Here is a 15,265-nt window from a genome sequence, read left to right as displayed (position 1 = left end):
CAATATCTAAATATAACATATACAGTATCTGATCAGTAGCATCCAGAAAAACCGGTATAAAGAGGAATTGATAACTAAATGACAGAAGAGGCAAACCAGCCTGTATAAAAGGAGACGAGGAGTATTCTGTTGGCCGTAGAGAAACAGTAACAGAACATGGGTCGGTCATGAGACCTCAGTGACTTTCAGTGTGGACTAGTCACTGGATGTCACCTGAGCAACAAGCTAACCATGGACATTACAGTCCTTCTAAAGCTGTCCCAGTCGACTGGTAGTGATATGACTGTGAAGTTGAAACGCGAAGGAACAAACGCAGCTAAACCAAGATCACACAGACCTCATGTGCTGAAGGACAGGTATCGACGAAAATTGCATGAAATCAGCGTACGGAATCACACGAAAGTTCCAGTGTACTACCAGCAGTCCAACTAGCACAATGATCCTGTGTAGAGAGTTAAAACAAGTATGGTACAACTGAAGCGCAGCTCCTCATAAGCCAGATATTTTTGTTGTCACTGCTAAGCCACGCTTGAGGTGGTGTGAAGAGCGACTGGAAAGAGTGGTTTGGACTTATGAATCATCCTGTGACAATCCGATGCACCGGTTTGGGTTTGCCGACAACATTACCTGACATCACGTGCAGTGCCTTCAGTGAAATACGGAGTTGGCGTTACGGTATGAGGGCGTTTTCCGTGGTTAGGGCGTGGTCCCGTTACTATGCTGAAGAAAACACTAAATGCGGAGGGATGTACTGTGTACGGCGCAGAGTGGAAGAACAGTTCGTAGACGATGATTGTTCGTATTAGCATGACAGTATATTCTGCCATAAAGCATCATCTGTTAGGCAGTTGTTTCTGGGCAATAACAAGCCTGAAATGGACTGATCTGTCACGAAATTGGACCTGAATCCTTTGGAACACCTCATGGATAAGTTAGAAATTCGACTTCGCTCCAGACCTCAGCGTCCAACACGATTAAATTCCCTGGTTTCGGCTCTTGAGGAAGAATGGGCTGCCATTCATCTACAGACAAATCAAGCACCTCATTGGAAGTGTCCCCAGCAGAGTTCAAGGAGTCATAAAAGCGAAGAATGGACACACCACTTTTTATTGTCCACTCACAAGTGTCCATATACTTTTGATCACATGTTGCAGGTAGTACACATAGTTGAGTCTGGTGCATATTTTTAAGAGTTCCAAGAAATGTTAGCTGTCATTTCTGGTGTGAGCTCTATATTTAACAACTGGAAACTAAATAGAGACATCTAAATTGTGAATTTTCTGATCGAAGGAGTGCAACACCCATTTCCAAGCAAAAATATGAGTTCTGGTGGATCGAAATACTGAAGAAATTTCGGAAACGCACCGGATCACCTGTTAATCACCCAGCTACACTCCTGAAAGCTCATCAGACAAGCAAGATGAGTCTCGAACCACGGAAGTTCAGTCGGACTTACCTATAAAATACCAGTAGCGTGATGTCCCCAAGGAAAATATCTTACGTTCTTTTTCATTCCTATTAAAAGGACATCAACTAAAATACAATTTCTAATGCATAGCTTTTATTGTGGATGGCTTTAGTTTTGGCTATTCACATAGTCTAAAATCAATGTGACACCTGAGAGTCTTGTAAATTCACCTTTTTCTAATTAACCGAAGTGACGTCTGTGGGAGTCTATGGTGATCACTGAACCTTCAGAAGCTAATGACGTTGTTAAATATCGAATTTCACGAAATGTATTTCTGTTAAACATGTAAGATACTAAGATAAGAGCTTGAAAGTTTTGTGTGGACTTAAATGTACGAGCAGAATGATGAGGATACAGCGAGGTCTTTACAATCGTAACCTGACAAAATCTTTATTCTATACTAGCTAGTTTACGACTAAATTGTTTATTATTAGGAATGGCCAGTTCCTTCGTGCACCTTGCTTGCTCTCCAATATAGAGGCATTAAGCTGGTAGCAGTAAACTATGGAACCAGCACCATGTGCATCGTAATTGTAAGCAACGGATGATGAGCGGCCACTTTCCTTTAGGTAGCATGTCGCCATTATGTGGAAGCCTACAAGGGTCATTGTATCTCAATTTTGTTAAAATACTTGCAGTCATCAACGAGCGAAATGTCATTTAGACATTGAGTGACGCGACTCTTCGCAGGATCAAACGACACTTACAGTGATCAAAAGTATCCACGTTATTACGAGCGGATGTTAAAATGGTTTGTGTCCACCTGTCGCCTTTGTGACGGCTTGAACACTGCTGTAGACATTTCAGTGAGCTTTTAATTGTCTATGGAGGAATGGCAGTCTATTGTCCCTCGAGAGCCGAAAGCAAAGAAGATAGTGATACTCGTGGCTGGGTTCTGGTCCCAAGTCAACGTTCTAACTTATCCCAGAGGTGTTCCATTGGGTTCACGTCGCGTCTCCTGCCACAGCAGTCTATTTCAGGAACGTTATTGTCTAAAAACCATTGTCAAATAGATAATGTTTTGTGACGGGGTGAGCTGTCATGCCCATACAATCATAGTCTCTGAACTGTCATCTACTTCACGCAGTACACAATTATGCAAAATGTGTTCACATCCTTCCGTATTTAGCGTTTTCTTAAGTGTAATAAGGGGGCACACCCCAACCACGAAAAACAGCCACTTACGATAACAACTCCTCCTCTGTACTCACTGTTGACACTACACGTTATGGCAGGTAACATTCTCCAAGCACTCACCAAACCAAAGCTCTTCCATCGGATTGGTACAGGGTATAGCGTGATTCAGCAATTCAAATCACTCGTTTCTAGTCATTCTACTTTCACGCCAACTCAAGCGTCACCTAGCACTGACAACAGATATGTGTGATTTACGAGGAGGACCACTGTACTCCATTATTTTTAACTCCCTGCGCACAATTATAGTACTACATGGACTGGTGGTAGCACTTCGGAACTCAAGAATGTTCCTCCCTCTGATTTTATGTGATTTTTTTTCAGTCACCCATTGCATTGGTCGACCATCCCTATACGTCAGTACATGAGGTTCGCCTGGTCTTGGTTTATCTGTGGATCTTTCTTGCGTTTCCGCATTACAACCACATCACTAACAGTAGACTTTTTGGCAGCCCTAGAAAGGTTGAAATATCACCAATGCCCAGGCCCCGTTAGAAGCCGCTGAGCTGTCCTGGCCGACCCATTCTGCTTTTCTCCTTCTCTGCTGACAGCGCAGTAATCCCTGCCTCCGTTTTTGCTGATTGGATCGCCTATAGTGACATCTAGTGGTCAATTCTGCAGTGGAGGAAATTTCCACATTACGTAATTAGAGATCCTAGGATGATTTTAGAGCAAATAAAGTATTAAAGATTTTGTGACTTCGTAGGTTGCCCCAGCGTAATAATTCTTGATAACCTCCTCGGGTTTGCTGCAGGATCCTAAAATAAACATGATTCGATATTTCGGCGATGCACCTGTCTGCCATCTTCAGGAGAACGCTGCTGCTGCGTCCCGTTGAAGACTGATGCCAAGGCTGCAAGTCGTGCAAGCGTCGCCCGTCACAATTGCTACCCTCCAAGACTGTGCTGGTGGCGCCGCCGTTAGTAGGACACCGATGGCAGCGATATATCGCACTCAGAAGCTATTTTCAAACACTCAGGCTGGCCGCAACGATGAACGTTGTGTTTTGATGCGGGATTGTATAGAGTTCCACGTCCTGCTAAGAGAAAAACCGTTGCCTCTTAATCAAATTGTCTGCCAACCCAATTTCAACTGTCTCTTTATAAACACTGTTCGAAAAACAGAAAGTTTTGGGAACTATCACAGTCTCGTCAGATTTGTCCGTGTCCCTCGTTCAGGCAGAAGTACGTTGGTTGCAAAGCTGAAGTCCTCGGTGCCTTATCCACGAAGTCTCCCATACATAAATTGGTGACTATGATGTGTAAAGGACTGCTCATAGCCACTCCATGATCCTGTTCAAAAATGTTGCTATTAAATGAAAAACACGTGCATTTCAGCACTAACTCTTCATCCAGTCTGTCACGAATCAAACTCACTAACTGTATCAGAGGGACTCGTGTAAATAGATATACCACATCAAAACTCATCTACATCTACATCCATACTCCGCAGGCCACCTGACGGTGTGTGGCGGAGGGTACCTTGAGTACCTCTATCGGTTCTCCCTTCTATTCCAGTCTCGTATTGTTCGTGGAAAGAAGGTATGCCTCTGTGTGGGCTCTAATATCTCTGATTTTATCCTCATCGTCTCTTCGCGAGATATACGTAGGAGGGAGCAATATACTGCTTGACTGCTCGGTGAAGGTATATTCTCGAAACTTTAACAAAAGCCCGTACCGAGCTACTGAGCGTCTCTCCTGCAGAGTCTTTCACTGGAGTTTATCTATCATCTCCGTAACGCTTTCGCGATTGCTAAATGATCCTGTAAAGAAGCGCGCTGCTCTCCTTTGGATCTTCTCTATCTCTTCTCTCAACCCTATCTCCACACTGCTGAGCAGTATTCAAGCAGTGGGCGAACAAGTGTACTGCAACCTACTTCCTTTGTTTCGGACTGCATTTCCTTAGAATTCTTCCAATGAATCTCAGTCTGGCATCTGCTCTACCGACGATCAACTTTATATGATCATTCCATTTTAAATCACTCCTAATGTGTACTCCCAGATAATTTATGGAATTAACTGCTTCCAGTTGCTGACCTGCTATGTTGTAGCTAAATGATAAGGGATCTTTCTTTCTATGTATTCGCAGCACATTACACTTGTCTACATTGAGATTCAATTGCCATTCCCTGCACCATGCGTCAATTCGCTGCAGATCCTCCTGCATTTCAGTACAATTTTCCATTGTTACAATCTCTCGATATACCACAGCATCATCCGCAAAAAGCCTGAGTGAACTTCCGATGTCATCCACAAGGTCATTTATGTATATTGTGAATAGCAACGGTCCTACGACACTCCCCTGCGGCACACCTGAAATCACTCTTACTTCGGAAGAGAATGACATGCTGCGTTCTGTTATCTAGGAACTCTTCAATCCAATCACACAATTGGTCTGATAGTCCATATGCTCTTACTTTGTTCATTAAACGACTGTGGGGAACTGTATCGAACGCCTTGCGGAAGTCAAGAAACACGGCATCTACCTGTGAACCCGTGTCTATGGCCCTCTGAGTCTCGTGGACTAACAGCGCGAGCTGGGTTTCACACGATCGTCTTTTTCGAAACCCATGCTGATTCCTACAGAGTAGATTTCTAGTCTCCAGAAAAGTCATTATACTCGAACATAATACGTGTTCCAAAATTCTACAATTGATCGACGTTAGAGATATGGGTCTATAGTTCTGCACATCTGTTCGACGTCCCTTCTTGAAAACGGGGATGACCTGTGCCCTTTTCCAATCCTTTGGAACGCTACCCTCTTCTAGAGACCTACGGTACACCGCTGCAAGAAGGGGGGCAAGTTCCTTCCCGTACTCTGTGTAAAATCGAACTGGTATCCCATCAGGTCCAGCGGCCTTTCCTCTTTTGAGCGATTTTAATTGTTTCTCTATCCCTCTGTCGTCTATTTCGATATCTACCATTTTGTCATCTGTGCGACAATCTGGAGAAGGTACTACAGTGCAGTCTTCCTCTGTGAAACAGCTTTGGAAAAAGACATTTAGTATTTCGGCCTTTAGTCTGTCATCCTCTGTTTCAGTACCATTTTGGTGACAGAGTGTCTGGACATTTTGTTTTGATCCACCTACCGCTTTGACATAAGACCAAAATTTCTTAGGATTTTCTGCCAAGTCAGTACATAGAACTTTACTTTCGAATTCATTGAACGCCTCTCGCATAGCCCTCCTCATACTACATTTCGCTTCGCGTGATTTTTGTTTGTCTGCAAGGCTTTGGCTATGTTTATGTTTGCTGTAAAGTTCCCTTTGCTTCCGCAGCAGTTTTCTAACTCGGTTGTTGTACCACGGTGGCTCTTTTCCATCTCTTACGATCTTGCTTGGCACATACTCATCTAATGCATATTGTACGATGGTTTTGAACTTTGTCCACTGATCCTCAACACTATCTGTACTTGAGACAAAACTTTTGTGTTGAGCCATCAAGTACTCTGAAATCTGCTTTTTGTCACTTTTGCTAAACAGAAAAATCTTCCTACCTTTTTATGATATTTCTATTTACGGCTGAAATCATCGATGCAGTAACCGTTTTATGATCGCTGATTCCCTGTTCTGCGTTAAAAGTTTCAAATAGTTCGGGGTTGTTTGTCACCAGGAGGTCTAATATGTTATCGCCACGAGTCGGTTCTCAGTTTACCTGCTCAAGGTAGTTTCCAGATAAAGCACTTTAAAAAATTTCGCTGGATTCTTTGTCCCTGCCACCCGTTATGAACGTTTGAGTCTCCCAGTAAATCCGAAGGACCCAGCCTCAATGATTTCAACCGTCGAATAAAACCTACCGTAAAGGAGATATGGTATTCACTCTTGCCAACATTTGGGCTGAGAACTGATGTGAAGTATTTCGCCAGGTTATAAGTTGGCGCACACAAATTACTAACAACAGGGGGTAGAGGAACTCTTTCCTTCCGTAACTTTGGCAGACCATACAAGCTAGACGGAACGCAGCACTAGGGTTAAGTTTCTTGCGTAAGTCTTCCGACGACGCGCACTTTTTCATAAATGGGGGAGTTTTGCGCTTAATCCTTTCTGAAGTATGACAAGACAACTTTTTGTAAACCGGGTCGTTGAGTAATGAATTAATTTTAAGGATGTAATCATTCCGTGTAAATAGAACCGTGGTATTCCCCTTGTAAGTTGATAAAACTACTGCTTCATCATCATTCCTGAGGGTGCGAATAGCTGCTCTCTCTGCGGAACAGATGTTATCCCGCGGTAGCCGAGCACGACGCAATGTGTGGGACACTTCTTGCCTTAATTCTTCTGCCTGGTCCTCAGAAAGTGCTTGTTCTACCGAGCAGAAAAATTCTGTAACAGGAAGTCTATTTCGAATGGGAGCAAAATCTAAACCCTTCTCCAACACGTTAATAGAAAGATTAACCACAGTGTTTCGAAGTTTGCTCTCCTGATGCTGTAGGACGAGAAAGAAGCTGTTCAGATTTGGACTGTCTGATAACGACTCATCTATGTGCCCAATCCGACAGTGTCAATGTAGAACAATCAGTTTACTTCCACGCATTTCCCGAGAACTGCGATGATAATTTCAGATGTAATGTAGAATAAATATTTGGAAACAATATCCAGCTGTCTACGGGTAAAGTGAATGCGTTCCCTTGTCAGTGCTCTTTAATCCTATTAGATCTCTTGCTATTAAAAAAATTATAAAATCTGTCAAATTTAGTGATAATACATTCGCCATGGCATCTCAGCAGGAAGGCGAGTGTACTCAACAGCTTTCCTTTTTCCTCCGGATTTATCCAACTTCTGTTCAAGTTTCACCATCTCCTCCCCATAGCGGTACTTGATGTGACATTGTAGGCTTTCCCGGCGTAAAAATTCTTGATAGTCTCCTCAGATTTATAGCGGGATCGCGCATCAAAACCCTACGTTCTTCGATGCGGCCAGCCTGAGTGTCTGAAAATAATCTTTGAGTACGATATATCGTTGCTGCCAGTCTTTTGCTAAGGGCGGTGCCACCAGCCCAGTCTTGGAGAACACCAATTGTGATGGGCGCGTGTGCCGTGTACGATATGGTGGGCTATATAGGACGACGACGATTTGCAGCCTTGGCATCAGTTTTCAGCGGGACTCAACAGCAGCAGCAGCGGCGGCGGCGTTCTCCTGTACATGGCGGACGTGTGGACCGCGGAAATATCGAATAATGTTGACTTTAGGATCCGGTAACAAACCCAAGGAGACTATGTAATGGCTCTGAGCACTATGGGACTCAACATCTGAGGTCATCCGGAACTTTGTCCAAAAAATTTTTCTTCGCTTACCTTTTACTTCTTGTACATGTCCTCCTTTACTCTCCTCCACAATTGATACTCCACTCACAACGCCGTTTCCACTTCCGGAAGCAGTTTTGTTACACGTCTCGCTGGATCGCGCGAAGCGCCGTCTGCAAGTTTTCTTTTATCTCGTCTATCGTTGAAAGTTTTCGTCCTTTCAAGGGGGCTTTCAACTTTGGATATAATAATTAAAAAAAAAAAAAAAATCAGTCTGCAGGGGCCACGTCTGGAGAGTATGGAGGCTGAGGCAGCACAGTGATTTCGTTTTTTGTGCAATAGTCACGCACCAATAGGGATGAACGTGTGGTTGCGTTATCGTGATGAAAGAGCCATGAATTGTCTCGCCGCATTTCAGGCCGTTTCCTTCTCACATTTTCTCGATGGCGTCGCAAAACGTCCCGATAGTACCATTGACTAACGGTTTGTCCTTGTGGCACGAATTCATGATGAACTAATCCTACAAAGTCAAAGAAAACTGTCAGCATGGCTTAGACATTTGACCTAATCTGACGACCTTTCTTTGGTCTTGAAGAAACTTTCCAACCCGTTATCAAGACTGAGTCTTGGTCTCAACATCATAACCGTAGATCCGTGTCTCATCACCAGTTATGATCTTCTTAATTAACATCTCGTTGTCATTTGCGCGATCCCACAGCTCTTCACAGACTGCGAGGTAAAGGTCTTTCTGGTCTTGATTCATGAGCCGTGGGACGAACTTGGCGGCAACACAGTGCATTCCAAGATGCTGTCAGGATTTCATGACATCATGCAACTGAAATTTTACATTCTTTTGCAATCTCTCGGCTCTCAGTCTTCGACTGGCACGCACAATTTCGTTGATGTTCCTGACATGAGCGTCGTCGGTAGACGTCGAAGGGCATCCTGAACGAGGGTCATTTCTAACTTCCGTCCGGCGATTTTTTAAACCGTGTGAACCATTCGTAACACTGGTTACGGCTTAAGCACTCATCACCGGTGGTTTCCTGAATCATTTGGTGTGTCTCTCTAAAGGTTTTCTTGTTTCACGCAAAATTTAAAATAAAGCAGACGTGTTGCTCCTCTAACTCTTCCTTCTCCAAATTCGCAAACTACATGACACAATGTTCTACGCAATACAGCCCTGAACAATAACTAACACACATACAACAATGAAACTCCTACACATTACACACAGACGTGTGCAGGGTTGCCAACAGCATTTTACTCGAACACACCATTGGCGCGAAATTACGAATGTTCAGGAATCTTTTGAACAGATCTCGTATGCTCTAGAATGAAATGATAATTAAATCAATACCTTAAGCTGTCGACAGGCGTTCATATACATTAACAGGGACAGTTGAATATGTGTGCCCCGACTGGGACTCGAACCCGGGATCACCTGCTTACATGGCAGACGCTCTATCCATCTGAGCCACCGAGGGCACAGAGGATAGTGCGACTGCAGGGATTTATCAATTGCACGCTCCCGTGAGACCCACATTTCCAACTTAATGTCCACACACTACATTCGTAGTGGCCCTGCCCACTACGCTCATTACTCGCGGCAGACAATCTTACCGAGTTCCGTAAGAGTTCGGGCAATGCGTGTGCTTCTGCACAGAAGAAGAAGGTCAATGGCCGGTTAGCCTTAACTATATGGAGATGGTATCTGTTCTTTCGGAGATGTCCGGCCATTGACCTTCTTCTTCTGTGCGGATGCACACGCATTGCCCGAACTCTTATGGGACTCGGTAAGATTGTCTGAAGCGAGTAATGAGTGTAGTGGGCAGGGGTACTACGAATGTAGTGTGTCGACATTAAATTGGGAATGTGGGTCTCACGGCGAGCGTGCAACGGATAAATCCCTGCCGTCGCACTATGCTGTGTATCGTTGGTGGCTCAGATGGATAGTGTCTGCACCGTAAGCAGGAGATCTCAGGTTCGAATCCCGGTCGGCGCACACATTTTCAACTGTTCCTGTTGATGTACATCAACGCCTGTCGACAGCTTAAGGTATTGATTTATTTATCATTTCATTCTAGAGAGCTGCATGGTCGCCCATTGTATCTGTCCGAAAGAACAGATACCGTCTCCATATCGTATGCTCTAGTCCCTAACCCAGTTACAGAAATGGAAATAGAACTTATTGAGATATAATTTTGGTGTTCTAGCCCTCGGCAGCCGCATGTTTCAGAAAGAAGCAGAGAGTCACTTCTGAATCCTCTCAAGGAACGCATCGGCTGGTGAAATGAGCACTTCCTGCTGGTAGTATAACTGGAACTTGGCAACAATGCTAATATGTGTGGCAACTCTGTGACCACCAAGTTAGTTCCTGGATGGCACAGACATATCCTCCCAAATTCATATGATATTTTCTTGTCGTTTCCATTGAATAATCTGAGTTATTTTCACTTAAATTGTGACAGTGTCTTATCAACTTAAGGTTTTGAGTCTAGCGAGATGGTTCCAAGCACAAACTGCATCATCGTCTTTTAGATTGCCATTTATCTGTCCTAGCAACCACTGGGGTAATAAGGGAGAGACGAATACCACAGGTCTTTGCCAGCTCTGAGGTAATAAAGTCACATTGTAAAGCGAAGTCTGCTTTAGCTCTCGATTCCAGTCTTAATGAAGGGCTGTTTGTTACCTGTTCTGTGACAGAACTACAAGCAGCCAGATCTAAAGTCAGTAGGAAAATCTTAAGAAAACGTTTCCATCACCAATGCTCCTGCTACTTCAGGTGCCCCACAGCGCACTGCACAATTGATTATGCCTTTTTCTGCTTCTGCCGGCATAATTTTTTGTGGACACACAATTTTAGTTATGAAACTTTGTGCACTGAATAATTTATTAACTGGTGTTCTTTATTCATCTACTCTAGCTGCCAAATTTCCATGCCACTTGAGTATGACACAGGTCAGTACATAAACACAAACCGTTCACAGTCCAAAGTGCATAACATCTTTCTAAGGAGTCGTTGAGTTGCAGACAGGAAAAACAACAATACTGCTACACATTTAAGTTTTCGGCCAAACGGCCTTCTTCTGAAATAGAAAACACACAGACATTTACACAAGGGCAACTCACACGCCCTCATGGGCTCAGCATTCGTTTTCTGAGTACGAGCTGGGCGACCCTGGAGTTCCTGGACTGTGGACTGGAAAGCGCAGTCAGTCCTCTGTCACCTAACTAACCTCTGGGCATGCTTCAGCGACTACTGTGTGGCGTGGCGTTGCAGCGTTGTGTGCCATAGGCACTGTGGATCTTGGCTTAACCATCCAGATCACGAGGATGGTAAAAACGTCTTCACAACCCCTCAATCTCAAGGTGTGCTGTGCACTGATGAGATGCAAGGCTGTGAGAAGGAACGCTTGCTAGTGGGCAACCTCTGCGGAATCTGCTGCATCTCAGTTGTGTACGTCTTACCCAGACAAGTGGGGCTCTGCGTGGGCGGACTTCCTTTCCTGGCTGTTCGTGGAAACTACATGAAGCCCAGATCTAACGTTTCTACTCCCAGCGGTTCAGGTGGTTCATTTGCAATTTTAACACCCAACTCCTAAGAGGCTTTGTGGGGCTAGTTCACCTGAGTCATCTCTGAATGTCAGGGATAGTATTAAAGGACCACATCTTGTGATAAATGATGTCTTTGTTGTGATGAAATGTGTGGTGGGTTCTTTTGAAAAGTTGTCACCCTTCTATAACCATAGAGCTCTGGAGATACTTGCATGGCAACTCAAATCTATCAAGAGGTTGCACAACAGTACTCTCCTGCTCGAAACTATGAAGGATCCCCAAGTAAACAAGCTGTTGATGCCAAGTTACTATGAGAATATCCCATCACGTGTGAGCTGCGCACTGGGTTAAACAGTGTTAAAGGAGTTGTAAAACGCCAGGACGCTATGGACATGGATACAAACAAACTGCAGCAGGAATGGGAAAGTGCACAGGTGACTGAAGTCCTGAAAGTTACGAAAAAGGTTTATGATGAGCTTCAGAAGTCACCGTCCTTTATCCTGACATACAATTTTCTGAAGTTGTCTGAGTATATTGCAGGACGCATTCTCCACCTTAGGGTTAGACTTTATTTCCCAAATCCAATGCGCTCCCTCGAGTGTCAACGCTTTGGTCACACCACTATTGGTTGTGATGGTCGGGCTACATGTGGAAGATGTGGCACTGCAGCCCACGAATTCGGTTTTCAATGCACTGCCACACCCTTTTTGTGTTAATTGTTCCCAGACCCATCTGGTTTGGAGCTGGGACTGTCCTGTCTTAGCCAAGAAAATGATATCCAGGAGATAAGAAGTCACCCAATGGGTCTCATACTTTGATGCAAAGAAAGAATTCAACCCCACTCAGCCACCGCATTTTGTGAAGTCTTTTGCCTTGGCGTTGAAACAGGGTGTCCAGAATATCATCGTTAGCACTCAGACTATGATGGTTGAGCAGGGCACATATACCTGCACATGTAAATGCAGCTGCCATCCTGCAGCGCTGGTCCTACAGCCCAGCGATCCTATAGCTGAAACATTTATAGTTGCTGAACATAATGTCAGTCAAGATAGCAAGCCAGCATGACAGCCATCGGAAGAGGTCCATCCAACACGGTGTTTCTGTTACATCAGCCTTGCTACTGTCCCCAATCCAAGCTGGGGACGAAGACAAACAGGCCAACGCGATCCAGTCCAAAGCCATCGGACCATGCGACCTTAGTCCAGTCTGATATATCTAACGATGACCATACCATTGATGGTATGGATGTCGACGTTCGTGTGAGAGAACAAGCGAGTACCTCAAGTGGCCATTTACCCTTCTGCTGCAGCCTCCCTGCCATGTCAGAACGACAGGGGGAAAGACAGTGGCAAACCTCAGTTTTAAGATAGCTCCATACTTCTGTGGAACTTGCAAGGTTCAGGATGCATGTGGAGGAATTACATCTATTTACATAGAGTCGTCCACTTTGTATATGTATTCAGGAGACTCATTTCAAATCTTCTGACACCCTTCATTACGTAGTTATGTTCTCCACAGATAGGACTACCTTAGTGGAGAGAGAGCCAAGGGTGGGAGCGGCTATTTTCCTCAACACCACCTTTCACTCTGTGCCTCTGTCCCTCATGGCCAGCCTACAAGCAGTCACAGTGTCTGTACATGTACATCATCAATTGACTGTATGTTTCCTCTACCTGCCCATACACGGCGCATTCGATGAAGTGGCCCTTCATTGCCTTCTTACTCAGCTCTCTCACCCCTTCATCCTCTGCGGTGATTTTAATGTCCACAGAGTGCTTTGGATCTCTGCAACTACCTGCACCAGGGGTAGAGCAGTTGAGAGGTTCTCATGTATTCATTTGCATATTTTCTCAGATGGGGCCAAGTACTCACTTCTGCACTCCAACATGGTCATTCTATGCTATGAATTTCTTGCTTTGCTCTCCAGCCCTTTCCAACACAGTTCAATGGGAAGTGGTCAGTGACTTGGACGGCAGTGATAACTTTCTGATCTGCAGTCACCTGCCACAAGGAGTGCCGTCCAACAGAAAACCACTGCGATTGGCGATCAGCAGAGGCTATTTTGCCACTTTTATTGCTACTGCCGGTCAGGATTCAGCTTCACAGCTGGATTTGCTGCTAAGAGGGGCAGTTGGGACTTCCAGTGCACCATTAGTGAAGAGTACAACTACACCTTTTCCATATGGGAGCTGGTTTCTGTGTTGTCTGCGGCTTGTGGCATGTCTCCTGGTCACCCCAGGATTCTTTGTAATATGCTATGGCACCTCACTTGACGAAGCAACGAAATTCTCCTCATCCTCTTTAGTGTCATTTGAGTAACAGGTAACTTTCCTAACTCATGGCGTGAGACAATTTTAATACCTGTTTCAAAGCCTGGAAAAGATCACACATGCCCAAGTAGTTATCATGGTATTGCCTTCACTAGCTCTATGGGAAACATCTTGGAGCAAATGATTAACGACAACGTTGTCTGGATATTAGAAATCAGGCAGCTTCTTATTCGCTTTCTGCATGGGTTCAGGAGGTATCGCTCCATCTTTGATGACATGGCCTTTCTAGAGGCGGCTGTACAACAGGGTTTCCTGGACCAGCATCACCTTGTGGCCATATTTTTTTCTTCGAGAAGGCCTACAGTATTACTTTGAAGCATCTTATCCTCGGGCAGCTCCATGAATGGCGGTTTCGTCAATGTCCTCCCATTTTCATTCAGTCCTTCCTCTTGCTGGGCTATTCTCGACAACGAGTCAGTGACGTCCTCCCTGATCACTTTGAACAGAAGGGTGTCCCCCAAGACAGTGTCTTAACACCTATTAACAGTATTACGTCAGGAGTTAAATGTCCTGTCTAGTGTTTCTTGTCTGTGGATCACTTCTCTGCCTGTTGTTCCTCTTCAAACTTTACAGCTACCACACGTCAGTTGTGACTAACTCTCCAATGGTTGGGTGAATGCACGGAGAAGAGAGGTTTTAAGTTTTCATCTCAGAAGTGTGCGTAGGTTTTTTTTAACTATTTCCATTCTGTTTTAAATTGTCCTGTGTTGTAAGTGAGGGATGATTTTCTTAATTTTTTGTGGGCCTCACATTTGACTCGAAACTTATAAGGTTACCAAACCTTAAGGATCTGAAAAAATGGTTCGTCAAAGCACTGAATGTTTTCAAATCTTAGTCACAATTCATGGGGGGCGAATAGGACTTGTCTGCTCCAGTTTTACAGAACCTTTGTGCGATCTCAGCTTGATTATGGGTCACGGTCTATGAGTCTGCAAGATCCTCTTATTTAAACATGTTGGATATGGTGCACCATGAATGGATTCGGCTGGCCACCAAGGCATTGTGGACGAGTCCCATATCAAGATTCTGCGCTAAGTTTGCTGAGCCACCACTTCACTTCAGGTGATGGCTGCTTATTGTTCATCAGGGATATAAAACAGTGTCCGCATCATACACACCTGCATACCATACTGTTACTCGGTGTCCAGAGGAATGCTTTTTTGTTATCGGCAACAAGCGATGAGGCCCTACAGGATTCACTTGAAGGATTACATTTTAGAGATGGGTGTGGCTGGTTTTAACGTTTTACATCAGGATTGGAGCAGATTTCTACATTGAGTTCTCCAGCGGCCCAGACTTATTTTAGACTTGACGAATTTTGAGAAAGAATGCACCCCAGATGGTTTTACAGTGATGAACCGTTTTTTCAGCCGAGCTCTATGAGATCCTGAAGCCTGTGGAACAGATACGACACATTCATGGCACATGGTTTCTCATCTGCACTGATTCCCTTAATGCACCACAATCGTTGTGG

General features: G+C 44.5%; 1 protein-coding gene and 1 non-coding gene across 3 annotated transcripts in view; both read right to left on the bottom strand.

Moving 5' to 3' along the window:
- Positions 1-15,265, bottom strand: part of LOC124555548 (MAM and LDL-receptor class A domain-containing protein 1-like) — a 399,742-nt gene that overhangs the window by 92,695 nt on the left and 291,782 nt on the right. The gene's annotated exons all lie outside the window — the stretch shown is intronic.
- Positions 9,317-9,391, bottom strand: Trnat-ugu. Its single transcript has one exon. It is a non-coding gene; the product is annotated as a tRNA-Thr (tRNA).

Source organism: Schistocerca americana, chromosome X, assembly GCF_021461395.2.
Source record: "Schistocerca americana isolate TAMUIC-IGC-003095 chromosome X, iqSchAmer2.1, whole genome shotgun sequence".
NCBI classification, from domain to species: Eukaryota; Metazoa; Arthropoda; class Insecta; order Orthoptera; family Acrididae; genus Schistocerca; species Schistocerca americana.
This window is presented reverse-complemented; position numbering and strand designations above follow the sequence as displayed.